This window comes from Pleurodeles waltl, chromosome 5 (genome assembly GCF_031143425.1).
Source record: "Pleurodeles waltl isolate 20211129_DDA chromosome 5, aPleWal1.hap1.20221129, whole genome shotgun sequence".
NCBI classification, from domain to species: Eukaryota; Metazoa; Chordata; class Amphibia; order Caudata; family Salamandridae; genus Pleurodeles; species Pleurodeles waltl.
In genome coordinates, this window is record NC_090444.1 from 1,528,630,433 (window position 1) to 1,528,651,122 (window position 20,690).

Consider the following 20,690-nt stretch of genomic DNA (forward strand, 5'->3'; position numbering starts at 1 on the left):
ACACTGATGCCAGTGTACATTTTATTGTAAAATACACCACAGAGGGCACCTTAGAGGTGCCCCCTGAAACTTAACCAACTATCTGTGTAGGCTGACTGGTTCCAGCAGCCTGCCACACTAGGACATGTTGCTGGCCCCATGGGGAGAGTGCCTTTGTCACTCTGAGGCCAGTAACAAAGCCTGCACTGGGTGGAGATGCTAACACCTCCCCCAGGCAGGAGCTGTAACACCTGGCGGTGAGCCTCAAAGGCTCACCCCTTTGTCACAGCCCAGCAGGGCACTCCAGCTTAGTGGAGTTGCCCGCCCCCTCCGGCCACGGCCCCACTTTTGGCGGCAAGGCTGGAGGGAACAAAGAAAGCAACAAGGAGGAGTCACTGGCCAGTCAGGACAGCCCCTAAGGTGTCCTGAGCTGAGGTGACTCTAACTTTTAGAAATCCTCCATCTTGCAGATGGAGGATTCCCCCAATAGGGTTAGGATTGTGACCCCCTCCCCTTGGGAGGAGGCACAAAGAGGGTGTACCCACCCTCAGGGCTAGTAGCCATTGGCTACTAACCCCCCAGACCTAAACACGCCCTTAAATTTAGTATTTAAGGGCTACCCTGAACCCTAGAAGATTAGATTCCTGCAACTACAAGAAGAAGGACTGCCTAGCTGAAAACCCCTGCAGCGGAAGACCAGAAGACGACAACTGCCTTGGCTCCAGAAACTCACCGGCCTGTCTCCTGCCTTCCAAAGATCCTGCTCCAGCGACGCCTTCCAAAGGGACCAGCGACCTCGACATCCTCTGAGGACTGCCCCTGCTTCGAAAAGACAAGAAACTCCCGAGGACAGCGGACCTGCTCCAAGAAAAGCTGCAACTTTGTTTCCAGCAGCTTTAAAGAACCCTGCAAGCTCCCCGCAAGAAGCGTGAGACTTGCAACACTGCACCCGGCGACCCCGACTCGGCTGGTGGAGATCCAACACCTCAGGAGGGACCCCAGGACTACTCTGATACTGTGAGTACCAAAACCTGTCCCCCCTGAGCCCCCACAGCGCCGCCTGCAGAGGGAATCCCGAGGCTTCCCCTGACCGCGACTCTTTGAATCCTAAGTCCCGACACCTGGGAGAGACCCTGCACCCGCAGCCCCCAGGACCTGAAGGACCGGACTTTCACTGGAGAAGTGACCCCCAGGAGTCCCTCTCCCTTGTCCAAGTGGAGGTTTCCCCGAGGAATCCCCCCTTGCCTGCCTGCAGCGCTGAAGAGATCCCGAGATCTCTCATAGACTAACATTGCGAACCCGACGCTTGTTTCTACACTGCACCCGGCCGCCCCCGCGCCGCTGAGGGTGAAATTTCTGTGTGGGCTTGTGTCCCCCCCGGTGCCCTACAAAACCCCCCTGGTCTGCCCTCCGAAGACGCGGGTACTTACCTGCAAGCAGACCGGAACCGGGGCACCCCCTTCTCTCCATTCTAGCCTATGCGTTTTGGGCACCACTTTGAACTCTGCACCTGACCGGCCCTGAGCTGCTGGTGTGGTGACTTTGGGGTTGCTCTGAACCCCCAACAGTGGGCTACCTTGGACCAAGAACTAAGCCCTGTAAGTGTCTTACTTACCTGGTTAACCTAACAAATACTTACCTCCCCTAGGAACTGTGAAAATTGCACTGTGTCCACTTTTAAAACAGCTATTTGTGAATAACTTGAAAAGTATACATGCAATTTTGATGATTTGAAGTTCCTAAAGTACTTACCTGCAATACCTTTCGAATGAGATATTACATGTAGAATTTGAACCTGTGGTTCTTAAAATAAAGTAAGAAAAGATATTTTTCTATACAAAAACCTATTGGCTGGATTTGTCTCTGAGTGTGTGTACCTCATTTATTGTCTATGTGTATGTACAACAAATGCTTAACACTACTCCTTGGATAAGCCTACTGCTCGACCACACTACCACAAAATAGAGCATTAGTATTATCTATTTTTACCACTATTTTACCTCTAAGGGGAACCCTTGGACTCTGTGCATGCTATTCCTTACTTTGAAATAGCACATACAGAGCCAACTTCCTACAACGTTTTAGGGCTGCAAGAATGGTGAAAACTAAATAGAATGTAAATGTTATTTTAAAGAGAATGCTGCAAAGGTCCCACTATGAATTTCCCTATACGTTTGTGACAAAAGATTGATTGTTCACTTATATTTGATCAACAGCACAAGGCAAACTGCATGGAATTGAAGCAGGCCCTGACACTGGCATAAGCTCTTGCAGTTGAAGGCAGATTTTTCGAAAGATGTACAAAAGGAGACCTTTGTTAGATATCGCCCATCAAGACAGGTAGGCATAGCAAATGATCGATATTTGTGAGAGCCCAGGATGGGTCCATTTGAGATCTGTGGCCTGGCTGAGGATACTAGTTCTGTCTCCAGTTAGAGGAGACATTAATTAGCAGGCAGAAGGACTGCCTCTAAAGTTCTGATTAGTGCTTTCATGGTTTGCATCTAGGATCCTGCCCTGCGATAACATACCTGTTTGATGCTGCTTGCATGTTGCCTCCTGTTTAGATGCTACTAAGTTGTATACTTCCATGATAATGGACATGCTTTACCCTTTACATGCACTAGACTACTTGCATTGAATCCTGAAATATGTGGCTAACCTTGCTTGGAGGAGCATGCACTTTTCTGAGTGAAGAATGTAGAAAGCATCAAAGCCTGCCATTTATACTAGAAATTTAAAATATTTACATTCCAAAGTATTACAAATGCCATGTTATGAAACACTCAAAAAACTGCCATATTTAAAAGTACAGTAGAAAGCCAGATCACCTCCTGAAGAGAAGCTGAACTTCCCAGCAAGTAGGCTGAACTTTCCAGCAACTATAGCAGTAAATGTGGATATGGCTGATATGCATTAAAAGAAAAGGTGTCAGCACATCACACCAAGAGAATATAGTAACAAATAACAAGAGGGTGCCATTGTTAAGCAACTTGCAAAAAGAAATGTGGATCAAGTAACAATGGTTAGATCTTATTAGGATTTTAAAGACCACTGGGCAAGGTGATTTTTCGATCTTACACTGAGAGCCCTTCTAAAAAATAAAATGTAGAATTGTAATTTGAAATCACAATGGGCCAGGTATATTGGCCAAAACACGATAAAGTATAAATTCTACTTACACTATCAAATCACCATTCCTCTATGTGTATCAAGCTCTCATTTCGTTCCATAAGGCTCTCTCTTACTCTCTCTATTGTGTCCCAGTCTCCAATCTCTGTCCCCGCTATCCCGTTCTGTTTGATCTTGCATCTATCTTCCAATTCTCCATCTCTCCTTCTCACTCTATTGCTTTTTCTGTGTACTCTATTTCTCTCAATCTTCTCTCCTTTTCTAGAACATCTTCACTCTATCTTTTCTTCTATCTTCTTTGTAAATCTCAATACTTATTATTCTCTCTCTAGCCCTCTTCCCTTTGGACAATGTATGGCAACTGAATCGTTTTCTTGGATGTGCATGGCCTTTAGCAGAACCTCCTACCTTTCATTGACCAGTGTGCTTTCCGCTGTTCCTACTCACAGAAGCCATCCATCCTGGGGGCCTTCTAGAACTGGAGAAGTCCCCTACGAATATTAAACAAAGAAGTTAGTGCAGCATGGCAATCATATCCCTGCAGCACATTGTAAATGCTTGTTAGAGAGGACATTGGGCTGCAAGGATTTGGTGAGGTTTCACTACTTTAGGGCAGGCGATGACCCTTTGATATTCACTACCACTACCTTCACAAGGAGGTGGACTTCAATGGCTCACAGTACTGGAAAAGAAAATGCTTCTGGTATAAATGCTAGAAACACTTTCCTTTCCAAAATCAATGTCAGCATGCAAGGGAAACGCTTCTTATAGGTCCTGAGTTTGATTTTTCAGACTAACCAAAGCCCCATGCTATATTGGAATATGGAGTTTCCTGATTGGACATTGCTTCTAAAAGACTGGTAGGTTTGAGGAGTGACAACCGCTTCTGTATCAGGAATAGGAAATGTCACAAAGCCCCTCTATTATTCAACATCTACTTAACAAACCTGCTTGATTAAATAATCCAATTTCAGCTGTTACAACCTTGTATACAACACCTAAAATAATTTCAAATAATGGATGGTTTCAGTCTCAGCTGTTACAACTATGTATACAACACATAAATCATTTCAAATAATGGATGGTTTGGCATACCTCTACATCTTGATCTTCTACGGGCCATGAACATGTGGATGATGAATAGCCATCTAAATCTTAATACCAAATAGACAGGGCTTATGCCCTGCAGACAAATATACCAGCCAATCAATGCATGGCGTATGAAACATGAGGCCCCTCCAACAATATCAATCCTCAGGTTAGAAAAAACGCAACCTGCAAACTAGTTTCTACAAGAAGGTAAGTTAAGAAGGTTGACCTAGTCTAATGCCATAAGACTCAGTGGGCAGCAGTCAATTGTAACTTACAACTCTTACATTCAATTGAGGTATTTTTGCTATGAGGGTTGCCCATCATCAGTACAGCGCAGCCCATAAACCAGCCGTCACTAAATTAACAGACATGGATTAACTGTAGAGATCTGTCGTATACTGCGGGTCAATTCGAGGACTTTATTCTAGTCCATGATTGCAGGTCCTAAATGTATACACTATGAACACTTCTTTCATCTGACAATGACATTCATTGATAGTAACAAAATACATCCATTCCAGCAGATTGTTTCACTTCTTTCCCCCTCCAACAATGCCAGCTCTCGCTGAGAAATATACACTAAGGGGCAGGTTTACTAAGATTTTGCATCATGATTGTGTCACTTTTGTGGTGCAGCCTTGACTCAAAAACCTTTTTAGTATTTACTAAGCTACGCAAAGCTGCTTTGCATGACTTTGTGTGGTTTAGTCAATACAAAGTAATACATGGCAGTGCCTTGCACTGCCTCGCGTTACCTTGCATTGGGAAGGTGTTTCATGGATAGAGCATGGACGTTCTCATACATCGACTCAAAGATTTTGATGCATTCATAGATATAGTATAGCTAGTAAATCTATGCATGCATCAAAATGCTATGCCTTCCCAAAATAGGGACAACAAGGAGAAATAGCTTTACTTTTCCTTATTACTTCCTCTTTCTCTGTGTGCTGCATACATCGTCTAAGGGTTGTTTTTGTGCAGGAAAGTAATTCTTCCTGCATAAAAACATTCCTGCCCTTAATGTTGACTAAATTGTGTGGCAAGAAAACACAAAGTGTGTGGCTTTTTGACGCACATTTTGTGATAGTATTTCTTGGAAATGTCATTTTTACACGTTAGCAATGATGGACAAAGGTTTCACTTCATTAGTAACAGTTCCACAAACAGGTATAGGTAACTGAAAGTTGACCAGTCAAACTTTGCGAGGGACCTTACACTGCATGTCAGCACATGTTGCAGCATTTTTAGAAATATACCTCCACTCGTAGATTTTGGTGCATTCCCAGATTAAGTAAAACTAGTAAACCTACACAGGTGTCAAAATGCTGCACCTCCCCCGGAGAGGTGTAATAAGGAGAAATACCTTTAATTCACTTCATTACGTCCTCTTTTATGTGTGCTGCATTCTGACTCTACGGACTGTTTTTGTGCAGGAAGTTGCTTGGGTGTCTGCGTTGGAGCAAGGCAGCACACAGTGTACCAGCACTAGGGGACAGTAGAATGTGCCCTATTGTTGTAAATATGGAGGGTTTCTGCTGCTTCCCTTTCACACACACAGCAAATTATGTTCCTCTGTTGCTTTAAATGTAATTAAATCTGCCTCAACATTTCTGATTGAACAACTCAATGTAGTAACAAGCTAGCAGACTATAATTATATAATACCATAAAGGGACCTGCAGAGCTGTTCAAGGCTGCCAGTGTACTGAAAAAGAAGAAACTGCAGGTCTGTGTCTCATCACCCACCACACTGCTATAAGCATATAAGCATAACACCATCACCACACCACAGTGGCCATCACACATAACATGGAATCATTTCCCACATAGGTTCACAAAACAAAAACATCACCCTTCATACCACACAGCACCATATGGGATGCAGCTTGTTGCCCATATAGGTAAACACTTCAGTGCCACACATAGGGGTAGTAAGCACTATACTGTCGTGGACCCATTTTAGTTAGTCTCTTGGGCACAGTGATAGCTTTGCTTAGGCTTGCGGCCCGTGCCTTTTTTCCCAATTATTAGGCTCTGTTGTAATTCATTTTTGTTCTTAAAACTTTTAGTAATATTGTTTAAATTCTAATATCAGCTGCTATTCTGTGAAAGCCTCATTATCAGTGCTATGGATGACATACTTTGCACCATGTTCTTTTCCTCAGAATCCCAAGCTGTGTGAATGTAATGTGAGGCATACAGAATAACATTTTGAATTTCAGGCCCCAAGCCTGAGTAAACAGTCCAGCTCTTAGGTACATGCCCACGTTAGGCTTCTGTGCATAAACATAAACATGTCCCCTATAAAAACATTTTGAAGGACAAAGGGCATTTGGGGGGCACAGCCAAATTTTTTATTTATGTGCATGCTGGTTTTCGTCTGACCTCAGTCTTTGTGTCTCCACGGATCCTGATATGGAGACGTGTGGCATGACCTTGTACCAAGGAAACGGAGGTGGGATGTGCATCTGATGGATACTGGATGGACGGATTTGACTTACATTGCCATGCTCTCGCTTAGGGGCTAGGGATTAGGGTTCTTAGGTAGGTTTTGTATATCCATGTTGGGGTTGTGTATGTTCACATCTCCAATTTTCTCAATCTTGATTGTGTTATTCTTCAGTATTTGATCATTGTAGCTCATGCATTTTATCATAGATTTCAGTCTTTTAAATAAATGTATTGAAAACTGTCCTGCAACTCTTTTCTTGCCTATGTGTGCGTAAGAGACATGTATGTAGAGAGAAAAGGGTAGGACTTGTTTCCACCATGATTACCCTGGGGGGTTTTCAGAGTCCATGCAAGGCTGCCACAAATCACCTTTACTGGCTGGGTTTTGGTGAAGTGCTGCTAGTGATCCAGGAGGGTTGGACCGATAACTGGACATGGCAGTTTACACCTTGACATGGTGTAGGAAGGTAGCCTCTTTCTAGCCTTGTTACCCCCACTTTTGGCCTGTTTGTGAGTATATGTCAGGGTGTTTTCACTGTCTCACTGGGATCCTGCTAGCCAGGGCCCAGTGCTCATAGTGAAAACCCTATGTTGTCAGTGTGTTTGTTATGTTTCACTGGGATCCTCCTAGCCTGGACCTCAGTGCTCATACGTTTGTGGCCTATATGTGTTCCCTGTGTGGTGCCTAACTGTATCACTGAGGCTCTGCTGACCAGAACCTCAGTGTTTATGCTCTCTGCTTTCTAAATTTACCAATTCTCCTTGGCACACTGGTACACCCATATAATCCCCTTGTATACTGTATGGTACTTAGGTACCCAGGGTATTGGGGCTCCAGGAGATCCATAGGGGCTGCACCATTTCTTTTGCCACCCATAGGGAGCTCAGGCAATTCTTACACAGGCCTGCCACTGCAGCCTGAGTGAAATAACGTCCACATTATTACACAGCCATTTTTCACTGCACATAAGTAATTTATAAGTCCCCTATATGTCTACCCCTCACTTGCTGAAGGTTGGGTGCCAAGCTACTTAGTGTGTGGGCACCCTGGCACTAGCCAAGGTGCCCCCACATCGTTCAGGGCAAATTCCCCGAATTTTGTGAGTGCGGGGACACCATTACACGCATGCACTATACATAGGTCACTACCTATGTATAGCGTCACAATGGTAACCCTGAACATGGCCATGTAACAGGTCTAAGATCATGGAATTGTCACCCCAATACCATCCTGGTATTGGGGTGACAATTCCATGATCCCCCGGGTCTCTAGCACAGAACCCGGGTACTGCCAAACTGCCTTTCAGGGGTTTCCACTGCAGCTGCTGCCAACCCCTCTGACAGGATTCTGCCCTCCTGGGTTCTGAGCAGCCCCGGCCCAGGAAGGCAGAACAAAGGATTTGCTCTGAGAGAGGGTGTTACACCCTCTTCCTTTGGAAATAGGTGTGAAGGGCTGGTGAGGAGTAGCCTCCCCCAGCCTCTGGAAATGCTTTGATGGTCACAGATGGTGCCCATCTCTGCATAAGCCAGTCTACACTGGTTCAGGGATCCCTCAGCCCTGCTCTGGCACAAAACTGGACAAAGGAAAGAGGAGTAACCACTCTCCTGACCAGTGCCTCCCACGGGAGGTGCCCAGATTTCCTCCAGTGTGTCTCAGACCTCTGCCATCTTGGAAACAGAGGTGTTGGGGGCACACTGGACTGCTCTGAGTGGCCAGTGCCAGCAGGTGACGTCAGGGACCCCCTCTGATAGGCTCTTGCCTCTCTTGGTAGCCAATCCTCCTTTCTTGGTAGCCAAACCTCCTTTTCTGGCTATTTAGGGTCTCTCCTCTGGGGTATTCTTCAGATAACGAATGCAAGAGCTCACCAGAGTTCCTCTGTACTTCCCTCTTTGACTTCTGCCAAGGATCGACCGCTGACTGCTCCAGGACGCCTGCAAAACCGCAACAAAGTATCAAGACAACTACCAGCAACATTGTAGCGCCTCATCCTGCCGGCTTTCTTGACTGTTTCTTGGTGGTGCATGCTCTGGGGGTCACCTGCCTTCACCCTGCACTGGAAGCCAAGAAGAAATCTCCCGTGGGTTGATGGAATCTTCCACCTGCTAACGCAGGCACCAAAAGACTGCATCACCGGTCCTCTGGGTCCCCTCTCATCCTGACGAGCGTGGTCCCTGGAACACAGGAACTCTATCTAAGTGACTCCTACAGTCCAGTGATCCTTCAGTCCAAGTTTGGTGGAGGTAAGTCCTTGCCTCCCCACGCTAGACTTCAAACCTGTGTACTGCGTGATTTTCAGCTGCTCCGGCTCCTATGTACTCTTCCAGGATTTCCTTCCTGCACAGCCTAGCCTGCGTCCCCAGCACTCCGTCCTGCAGTGCTCAAACCCTCTGAGTTGGCCTCCGGCGTCGTGGGAGCCTCCTTTGTGACTCTGAACCAGCTCCAGTTCACAAATCTTCTAAGTGCCTGTTCGGGTACTTCTGCAGGTGCTGCCTGCTTCTGTGGGGGCTCTCTGAGTTGCTGAGCGCCCCCTCTGTCTCCTCCTCCAAGGGGCGACATCCTGGTCCTTCCTGGTCCCCAGCAGCACCCAAAAACCTCTATCGCAACCCTTGCAGCTAGCAAGGCTTGTTTGCTGTATTTCTGCAACCTTCAGCATGCCATGGGACATCTTCCGTCCAAAGGAGAAGTTCCTAGCTCTCTTCGTTGTTGCAGAATCCTAAGCTTCTTCCGTCTGGAGGCAGCTTCCTTGCACCTTCATCCGGGGTTTTCTGGGCTTCTGCCCCCCGGACACTATTGCGACTCCTGGACTTGGTCCCCTTGCCTTGCAGGTCCTCAGGTCCAGGAATCTGTCTTCAGTGCTTTGCTGGTGTTTGTGGTTCTTGCAGAATCCCCCTATCACGACTATTGTGTCCTTGTGGGGTAGTAGGTGCACTTTACTCCTACTTTTCAGGGTCTTGGTGTGGGGTGTCTTGGACACCCTGACTGTTTTCTTACAGTCCCAGCAACCCTCTACAAGCTCCCATAGGTCTGGGGTCCATTCGTGATTCGCATTCCACTTTTGGAGTATATGGTTTGTGTTGCCCCTAGACCTATGTTCACCTATTGCATCCTATTGTAATGCTACACTCTTTGCATTACTTTTCTTACTCTTACTTATCTGTTTTGGGTTTGTGTACATATAACTTGTGTATATTACTTACCTTCTTACTGAGGGTATTCACTGAGATACTTGTGGCATATTGTCATAAAGATAAAGTACCTTTATTTTTAGTAACTCTGTGTATTGTGTTTTCTTATGATATTGTGCTATATGATATAAGTGGTATAGTTGGAGCTTTTCATGTCTCCTAGTTCAGCCTAAGCTGCATTGCCATAGCTACCTTCTATCAGCCTAAGCTGCTAGAAACACCTCTATTCTACTAATAAGGGATAACTGGACCTGGCACAGGGTGTAAGTACCACAAGGTACCCACTATAAGCCAGGCCAGCCTCCTACACATGGGCAGTGCAGGGGCACCCATGCACAGCCCCATCGCACATTCCCCTGCCTGAATTATGGGCAGTGGAATGCGCGACGGGTGCTGCTACACCTGCTGCACCACCACAATGCTGCCGGCTCCATTAGAAGCCAGCTGCAATGTTAAGGCCCTGTTCCCCGCTGGAACGGCGGGCAGAAACATTTTGTTTCTGCCCACCGGCCCAGCAGGGAACTCAAATTAGGGCCAGTGGGTTCAGGCCACTCATGTGGCTTGATAGCGAAATGACATTGGTGGGCGGCCTCCGCCACTTGCCAATGTCATGATGAGGGCTATAATCCATCATCTGTAGTATAATCTGTAGATTGAACAAAAACAAATTTTGTGTTTAACTCAAACTATTTAAAAACTGCAAAACATGCTGACATGTAGTACAAGGTCCCTCACAAAGGTTGACAGGTCACCTTTTAGTTACCTATTGGTGTATCTGGATGTGGAACTAATACCAATGAAGTGAAATCTTTGACTAACATTGCAAATGTGTGTAAAAATTACAAAATATTGAGGTGAGACAATCACAAATCTACCGCAAAAAGCAGCATAATTTGTGTTTTCTTGCCACATAATTTTGCCAACATTGCAGTATAATTTAGCCCACCATTGTATGATTCCAGTGGTTCTGTCCGTAACCCAGCAAGATTGTCACGTAACTCAATTTACAAAATTCTCTCACTTAGCAGTCACAGAAAGCAAAGTAAACACCATCTTAACTTAAAGGAATAGAGAGCAATTTGTCAAAAGACATAGCCTGCATTTAACCTGTTTAAGAACACATAGCAAATGTGAGATAAAATCAGTTCTGTACTCCTTCCGAGCCCACAGATCCCTTAACGCCTGCCCTGACCCAGGCGTTAAAAAACGGCACACATCAGGCTGTGCGCCGTGTTTTAAGGCCCACCCCCTCCTGTGCGTCAAAATGACGCTGGGGTATAAATAAGGCGCACAGGCCTTAAAGTAATTTTTTGGAAGGGAATGCCGACCTTGCATATCATTAACGCAAGGCAGTTTCCCGCTTCCAAAAATTGACGCACATGGTGGAATTTTGACGTCCGCGGGGTCGGGCATCAAAGTTTAAATATGGGGCAATGTTTGGGCCGAATGTGCGGCAAAATTTTTGACGCACATTCGGCATAAACAGAGTATAAATATGCCCACCGGAGCTGAATATTTATGGACGGTTTTATATCAAGAGGACGTTGTGAATAAGACTGCTTTGTTAGCCTTAGTAAGGGCTCTTTTAGTTGGGAGGGTTTAAGAGACATACTTTGGGTGGTAATTTTATATCGGTGTCTCACCCAAAGAGGCTGCCACATCTGAATGTATCCTATATCCCATATCCCACTGGAACCTCAAAGATATAAGTTTGAGACAGGTAACCAGGCCAACACACCCTCCCCAATGTTACTTCATTGCCCATTCTGAATTTACACAGGTCTGCAAATTTGTTCACCTTTCTTGCTCTCCTTATGGTTTAGAACTCTGCAGATGCAAAGTGGAAACTGTGCAGCCAAAGTAGTGCTCAAAGCTATTAACAAAAGCGTGCAGCTCAAATTGGCACGAACTCCAACCCAAAAGTAGCCCTAAGGACCTCTGATGGGTGAAACAAGCCCACTGTCCATCAACAGAAGCCAAAACAAGCTGAATGAAAATCCTGATAGTTAATTAATAATTAGTTGGAAACGTTGTGTAAATCACTCGAAAAGCAAGCTTGGAACACTTAAAAGACAGTAAAATGGAGCTAAGCAAAACAATATATATATAAACGTGTTTACAATATTAGTAGTAACTGATATCACAAGTCATTTAGGGCTAAGGGTTCTGATTCGCAAAAAGTAATTTCTGAAATAAAATGTGCTTGGTTTAACGGAAAATGTAAACACACCCTTGCACAGATACACACACATTTATATGTATCTTACTTCTTAATTTTGCAAATATAACTTTAAAATATGTGTTAACATATCACTCTAGTGAAATGCAGACATTACTAGTTATTTTGCAAGTTGAGTGGTTTACCTAGTCCTGTTTTATTGTGCATTCTGGCATCTAGATTAGAAATCATGTCATCTGGTTCCACCGCCACATCTTACCTAATGGGCCACAAAACAGGTGGAGGAGAGGATTTGAAAGAGGCTGGTGGGAATCTATTTTATGATTACTGAGAGCCATGCTATAAGAGTGGGGAGACCCCTGTACAGTTTCTATGTAGTCCTTTTCAGAAACATTGTGCTTGTTTGTGATCTTCACCAACAGATGGTAAACCGAGGTCTGAGGAATACACAGCCAAGGTAACTGCCCAAAGGTCACACAATTAGGAACAAAATGAAAACTTGAATTATGATTCGGGTGTCTAGCTTCCACATTCACCATTCTGCCCACTCATTTGCTTGACGTTTTGAGTTTCGTGAGCTTAAAAGTTGTTGCTAATAAGGTAATAGGGATAGCAGTGATAATCCTATGTGTGATAGATCACACAAAATGATCAAAGTAATTCGAAAATCTCAACATATGTTTAAGAGGAGTAATTAGCATTTTAAATTAGGCTTCATACTTACACACCCAACTTGCTCACTAAACTCCATCAAGAATGGGAAAAGTTTGTCATCAAATCCCCAATGTCATGGTACAGGAAAGAATTCTTTAAAGCTCTTAGGGTCATATTTATCAGAAGGAGGCGCAGTGCAGCAAGTCACCTTGCTGCGCTGCACTGAAGCACCGGGAAAGGGAAGGAATGCGCAAGAAAGGGGCACACATTCCTCACTTTTCCCCCCTCTTCTGGTGCACAATGGGCTGTCTAGCTCCAATGCAGGCACCCTTGCATCATGGTGCGAGGCTGCTTGCATTGCATGCAGGATTGCTTATGTGCAGGAAGGGGCTCCTCCCTGGACAAAAACAATCATGGGAGGCATATTCCTCTTTGTATGTGTGCTGCACAATGCAACACACATTGAAAGAGTAAAAAACAAGGAGAAGTGTAAATATTGGGAGTCACAAGATTGTGCACATCCCTAGGTTTACAGGTTCCTGTAAATCAGGGGATGTGTCAAAATTCATGCGATTTGTGTGGGAAGACTCATGCAACTCCCATGGAACACCTGCCTAGTGCAGATTTGCATTGTGTTGCCTTACTCCAGATTTTTAAAGCCACTCAGGGCCACCCAAAGTGAAATTGCATGACGTCAAAAATCTGACTTTAGGTTTGCGTCACACTGGAGCCACGTTGCATTACAAGAGTGATGCAAACTGGGTCATAAATATGTCCCAGATTATTTAATGCTTAATAAGCAGCACAGGCATGCTCAAGCACTGCCAATAGGACAGTGAGTGTACCTTTCCTAATTTAGAATTAGCTCTAGTAGGCTACCTGACACATTGAACTCCTCCTGAATATTTAATCACAACCATGGAATATATGGGAAACTTACATGTATGGAAAGTATTCTGCCATCTGATCGCATGAACCTTACCTATACTTTTGTTTGCTACAAAAAAATTATTGATCACTAGATTTAAAGCCACAAAATTGACATTACTGATGGTATTTTATTCTTTGCCAAACACATTTTAATAGCCTTACACATTTCATGGGAACAATAATTGGTACAGTGTATTACGCACTGCTTTTTCTGTGGTAGAAAAAAATATTCATATATTCACTAAAAAACAAAAGGCACAAAACTATTCAAATTCAGCTATTGTTATTTCAAGTAACAGTACCTCGTGCCCCAAGATAACTGTAAATTGCACGCTGACATGCACAGTTTTCTCATCAATAGTTTTACTGCAAATATTAGTGTGATTGTTGGACCTGGCACTTTTTACAGTATCATCCTGTATTGGACAGGGCTCTTTTTAAATGCATCCCCAATCTTTTTGCCTCCTTTATCTTATATTTTTCTGACCTTTATTTTGGCTTTAGGACTCTGGGCACTATAATGCTGCTAACTAGTGCATATGCTCTTTGTGATTCTGATTGGTTTTGCATGATTGGCACATCTGATTTACTGGTAAGACCCTAGTATATGGCACCATGTGTGTCCAAGGCCTGTACATCAACTGTTACTAGTGGGCCTGCATCACTAATTGTGCAACACACATAAGTAGCCCTGTAACAATGTCTCAGACTTGCCATTGCAGTATCTGCGTGTGTAGTTTTAAACTGCTATGCTGACCTGGCAAGTGCACCCACTTGTCAGGCCCAAACCCTCCCTTTTGGTACATGTAAGTCACCCCTAAGATAGGCCCAAGGCAGTCTCATGGGCATGGTGCAATATATCTAAAAGGTAGGAAATATATTAGTGTGTTTTACAGCTCCTGATAGTGAAATACTGCTAAATTCGGTTTTCACTGCTGAAAGGCTTTCTCTCCCATGGAATAACATAAGGATTTCCTTGAAGTACCTTTTAAGTTCAGTTTCCCATCGAGAACAGAAACAGGTGTGGAGTTTGGGGTCTCTGAACTCACAATTTAAAATTCATCTTTATGTGAAGTTGTTTTTTAGATTGTAAGTTTGAAAATGCCACTTATATAAGGTGGGCATGTTCTTGCTTAACCATTCTGTGCATTTGTCTGGCTGTGGAATACACGTCTGGGTCAGACTAACAGTTGGGCTTGTTATAGTATGACTCTTTCTGTAGGCAAACTGCTGGTTTAAGGATGACAGTACTTATGTTTGTAGGCGACTATGCCAGTCCTACAACAAGTCGCAACTATCGTCTCAACCCTCCCGGCTCACAAGCAGTACCTCACCATAAACCCAAACAGTAACACGTGATTTGTGGTAGCCTTTACGCATGAACTCAAGAGTATGACATCTCAGGGAGTGTTGTGGTTAAACGGAGATTACCCCTTTCTCACATAAACACTTTGGCCCTCATTACTACCTTGGCGGTAAATCCCGCTTTCCGCCGTGCAGAAGACCGCCAACATACTTTTGCAGCAGCGGGATTCCGCTACAGGTATTACGACTCACAGCTCGTAATCTGCCAAAATACAGACACCCACACAAGTCAGCCACACCAAAGGTCAGTGATAAACTGGTGATACCAAAACCTACACCGTCACGCCAACAGGAATACGCCTACAGTATCACGACCCACAAATCAACGCAGCGGTCTTTCAACCGCGGTATTCCATTGGCGGTACAGACCGCCGTGCTCACAATAGACACACATTTACAAAACACAATCACATTGGACAATTCAAAATACACACACCTGATACACATGCACACACCACACCCACACACCCAATCCAATATAAAACACACACCCACATCACCAACAAACACTTACAACCAAAATTCAGAAAGAAGGCCAGAGAGAGAGACTACCTAACACAACACCAGCATCCACAGACACACAACACCATCACCCATACAACATCCACGGACCTCAAACAACACACACAAACACATCCCCTCACACATTCCAAGAGACACCACCTCACACTTCACCCACACCACATCATAGCACCGCAAAGACACCCCAGGTTCTCTGAGGAGGAGCTCAGGGTCATGGTGGAGGAAATCATCGGGGTAGAGCCACAGCTATTGGGAACACAGGTGCAGCAGACATCCATTGCTAGGAAGATGGAGCTATGGCGCATAATTGTCGACAGGGTCAACGCAGTGGGACAGCATCCAAGAACACGGGATGACATCAGGAAGAGGTGGAACGACCTACGGGGGGAGGTACGTTCCATGGTATCCAGACACCAGATTGCTGTACAGAGGACTAGCAGTGGACCTCCACCTCCTCCCCCACAATTAACAACATGGGAGGAGCAAGTCTTGGCGATAAAAGGTGGGAGGACCTGCGCCGCTGGAGCAAGAAGACGGCGGAGGCCCAGCTGGGGATGGCCGCCCAACGTGGAAGGGGTGCCCGTCACACCATGACCCCCCTGATGTACCAGATCCTGGCGGTGGCCTATCCGGAGTTGGATGGGTGCTTGAGGGCCTCACAGCAGCCACAAGGGGGTGAGTACACTCTCATTCACCTGACTCTGTGCGCATTACGAGGTGTCTGGGTGGGGGAGGTGGGCTGTGGGTTCCCCCTGGCCAGGGCAAACTTAGTAGGCAGGGTCCGATGTTGGGCAGGCTCTGAGGCACCCCAACCCCACTAGTGGTAATAGCCATCTGCACCTAGTCAGGCTCCTGTGACTTCCAGGTGTGCAGCAATTGTGCTTAGGCCTCGTCCCCCATGGGCATGTGAATTTGCTAGGAACTGTTAGTGCATGGCTTAGTGCAGAGGGCTGCTCCCTGTGTGTTGTGTCTGCCGACGGTAGTGGTGTTGCATGCACTGAACATGTTTTTCTTCTGTCTTCCCCCCCTTTTTGTTTTGTCTCCCTGTTCTTGTGTGCAATAGCATCATCTGGCGGAGGAGCAGTGGCACAGGAGCAGGAGGGAGCTGCAACCCACTTGGCCCTGGAGGGTGAAGCAACGGAGTCTGAAGCCACCAGTGGGACGGAGGGCGAGGGGAGCTCCACGACGGGGACAGGAGCATACACCAGTGACAGCGACACCTCCTCTGATGGGAGCTCCCTTAAGGTGGTGGGCACCTCTCTACCAACACTGCCCTCCCAGCAGCCCCTCTGCATGTGTCCCGTGCCCGCTCACCCAGGAGGGTGGGCATCTTCTTCGCCCCAGGCACTTTAGGCCCTGCCCCAGTCAGCCCTGCTGCCCTCAGTGAGGAGGCTATTGACCTCCTGAGATCCCTCACTGTTGGGCAATCTACCATTTTGAATGCCATCCAGGGTTTTGAGAGGCATTTGCAACAAACAAATGCATACCTGGAGGGCATTCATTCTGGACAGGCGGCCCAACAGAGATCATTTCAGGCTCTGGTCTCAGCACTGATGGCAGCCATTGTCCCTGTGTCCAGCCTCCCCCCTCCATCTTCCTCCACCCAGACTGTTTCTGTTGTGCATTTGATAGCGTTGGTTCCGCCCCGGAAAAGGTGGCGGATAGGCCTGTTGTGATAGGGTGGGCGGTACTTTGTACTCCGCCTGTCTGATGGTGGTTACCGCCACGGTGTTTGTTTCTACCGCCGTGGCAGTCAGAGTGTTAAAGTGTCTGTCTATGTTGGCGGTTTCCGCCATGGTCGTAATTCCATTTTTTTCCACCGGCCTGTTGGCGGTATTACCGCTGCTTTACCACCGTCCGTCAGGGTTGTAATGAGGGCCATTGTCTCAATCAAGCACAGGCAATGAAGAAGATGCAGTAAAGTTTCAATAGGTTTTATTTAGCAAAACTGCAATCTGCGATGAGTTGCATGGGCTGCAATGATTAGGATAATGAACAGTGCAAGAAACAGAATGGTAAAGACAGGAGTCATTAATACAAATACCCCCACCATCTTGCAATAATATGTAATGACATAAAGTATGAGATGTGTCCTAATACCCTAGCATAATGAGCCTAACCTCTAACCTAAAAGAGAGCTAGGTATGATAAACCTAATCTGCCAATGCAATGTCCATGAGAAGAGCCTTCAACCCTCATTACCTTGGAATAAGGTCTCTAGCTCAGACTCTGAAGGGACACGAAGACTGGGTCAGCTTCAAGGCGATGTGCAGCATCAATAGCAGTGATGGCATCTGGTTGGAATCCATCTGACTATCTGTCTAAATGAGGAGTATTTATACAGATCTGCCTGGATCTCTGACATAGGTCTGTTCCCAAACAATAGATAACAAGACATGCTTGGGTCGGTAATTTGTGTAAACAATTCCCTCTTTGTCGCTTGATATTGACACCTTAGCACGGTGGCACTGACAACGCAAAACTAAAGCATGGGCCTAACTAAAAACAAGACAGCCATCTGAAAAGATTTAATTAAATAAATGTGCTAAAAAAGAGAAAGCGAAGTAGGGTAAAAGTCACTAGGTGACAGGGGCACGAGTCTGCAAGCCAAAGGCTAAGCTATCTCCTGTATCCAATTAAAACACACTAGGAATCACTACAGGCTGTTTGTTAATTCACTCTGAACAGTCACAAAAAGGGAGCTGAGGTGTGTCCTGCATACCCTTATGAGTTTACCTGGGATACAGTGGAGGGAAGAGCTGACACTCCCTAGAGTGTGTCCGGAGCCAGGACAGGGAGAAGCAGGGTCTTGTGCACTACAAAGACTTTCCTTTGATGTTTGCCTACTTCAAAAGCAAAAACTAGTATAAGTATTGGACTGGTGACCCCACGACTTCAGAACACCTCTGGATCAAGAGGAGACTCTGCCAGGGAGAAAGGGTTGAAGGGTTGACGGGGACTTGCCACTCTGCCTATTGATTTGCTGTGCTGGCCTGCTACTGCTTCTTCTGCTCTGGGGGTGAAAGGACTGTACTTTGCTTTCTACATCCTACTTCTGAAGTTTCTCCAAGGGCTTGGACTGAGCTTGCCTCCTGTTGTAAAGCCTCAGGGACATCGAAGAATGTGACTGAGCTTTTCTGCTGAGAGTCCTGACTTGCCAGGTGGTACCAAATCCAGTCCTTGGGCCCTTGGAAGCCTGCTGGAATATCCATGCACCACTGTGTGCATGTCAGAAACATCGATGCCCTGCTTGTCCCACGGCTGAAAATTCGACACAGTGCCTGCCTCGCAGCTGGAGAACCAAAGCAGCTCCTGTTCTCAACTCGGAACTTTCGCATAGTGCGTCGGAATTTTCAATGCATCATCCCTGGGTGTCAAATCTTCAACATCACCGCACGGACCCCAGGCTGCCTGTCTGGAAATCGGCACATGGTCCGCCTGTGGGGAAAAAAACAATGCATCGCCTGCCTAGCCTGGAAGGCATTGATGCACAGCCTCACTTGCGAGTAAGGAATGAACGCATTTCTTGCTTTACTAATGCATCACCTTCTCTGCGTTTTTTTTTTATTCTTACTAGGTACTTGGTGCTAAAACAATGCAACCATTGACTTTGATGGATTAAGATTCTTTCACTTTAAAAGTGATATCTTTTCTTGTGCATGTTGGTTTTTTGTCATTTTGATCTTGTTTGGATAAATATTGGCTATTTTTCTAAACTTGTGTGGAGTCCTTTTGTGGTGTTTTCACTGTGTTAGTCTCTGTGTATGTACAACATACTTTATACATTGCCTATGAGATAAGCCAGACTGCCTGTGCCAAACAACAAAGGGGATAAGCAGGGTTTATCTTATGTGTGCGACTCCCTTACCCTGACTAGAGTGAGGGTTTCTATGTGGACATGGTGTAAACTAAGTGCCTATTAGAGACCCCATTTGTAACACTGATATTATCAATAATGTCATAGATGATGTCATGAGTGATGTAAATATCTGGGGTAATTAGCAGTGCATGGTGAGGGTGTGAGTTATAGTTACCTTAGGACATGAATTATAGTTACTTGAAATACCTCTAACTATAATATCTGAATTTCTATAGTTTTCACCTTGTAAATTCTGCACCTATTATGTCTCTTTAAACTTTTGCTTCTATTTCCTAATCATAACGTCCTTGTAATCTTTGTTTTTCTCAATGAATTTCTAGGGTTTTATTACAACTAGTAAGGTGCCCATCACAATACACAGCGGAGGGCAGTTGGTCATGGCCTGACCCCATGCGATGCACCATAAATTTACCCTCTGAACTCTTGTACCATAGGGGAGAGAAACCTTAAAACACTTCAAGGTTCATAGGGAATGGCATTATTGCATAGAACATGTACTAGTAGTTACTAGTCCAAAAATTATGAGACTCTTCACATAAGCAACCATTGCTGCCAATTGTTTCACAGTTCTAAAAAGTCAGGGCTTTTCATCCTTGGCATACTCGTATGTATGCAGGGATGCTTCCTGTGCCAAATGGTAATGTGGCAGGAAACATCTAATTGGTGTCTCTCCCTATATATCCCTACACCAAATATGCATCAGATTCTCTATTTCGGAATGTTTATTTCTCAGCTACCAGGTCTCATGACCACCATACTTAAAATGTGCCTACACGGTTACCTCTATCCTTTATTTACACAAGCCTGGGCACATGACTAAAAACAAAAATGACAGGCTCAGACCGCTATTTTAGGAATGGTCATAATGTTTCAATGTTAGATACATTTGTGGCATATTTGTCAAGGGATGAGGACCCAACATTCACCCGTTGGTTTACAAATAACAAAAGTTCGCATGGTGATTGCCTCCTAGTGGATAATCAATATACTGATTTCAGTGAGAATTTACATGACCATCTGCGCTGCCAGCAGTCATAGAGCCACTGGTCCACTGGCAGGGAATCACCCTGGGTACCTTTGGTGTCGTGAACCAATGGGTTGATGCGCTAAATGCAACGTGTAGTCCTAGAAGTGGGTCCTCTGCTGACTGTGCCATAGGACTCAAGATACACCCGACTGCCAAACCTCAAATAGGGCAAAACTAGTCTGAGGTTGCTTGTGGTCCGTTCCAGAAGCGGCCTCACCTGGCAGTTCAGGATAGAATGTTCCCATGAGCAGCCGATTGGTACTGATTTCAATAAGTTGGGCCTTTGTCTAAAGT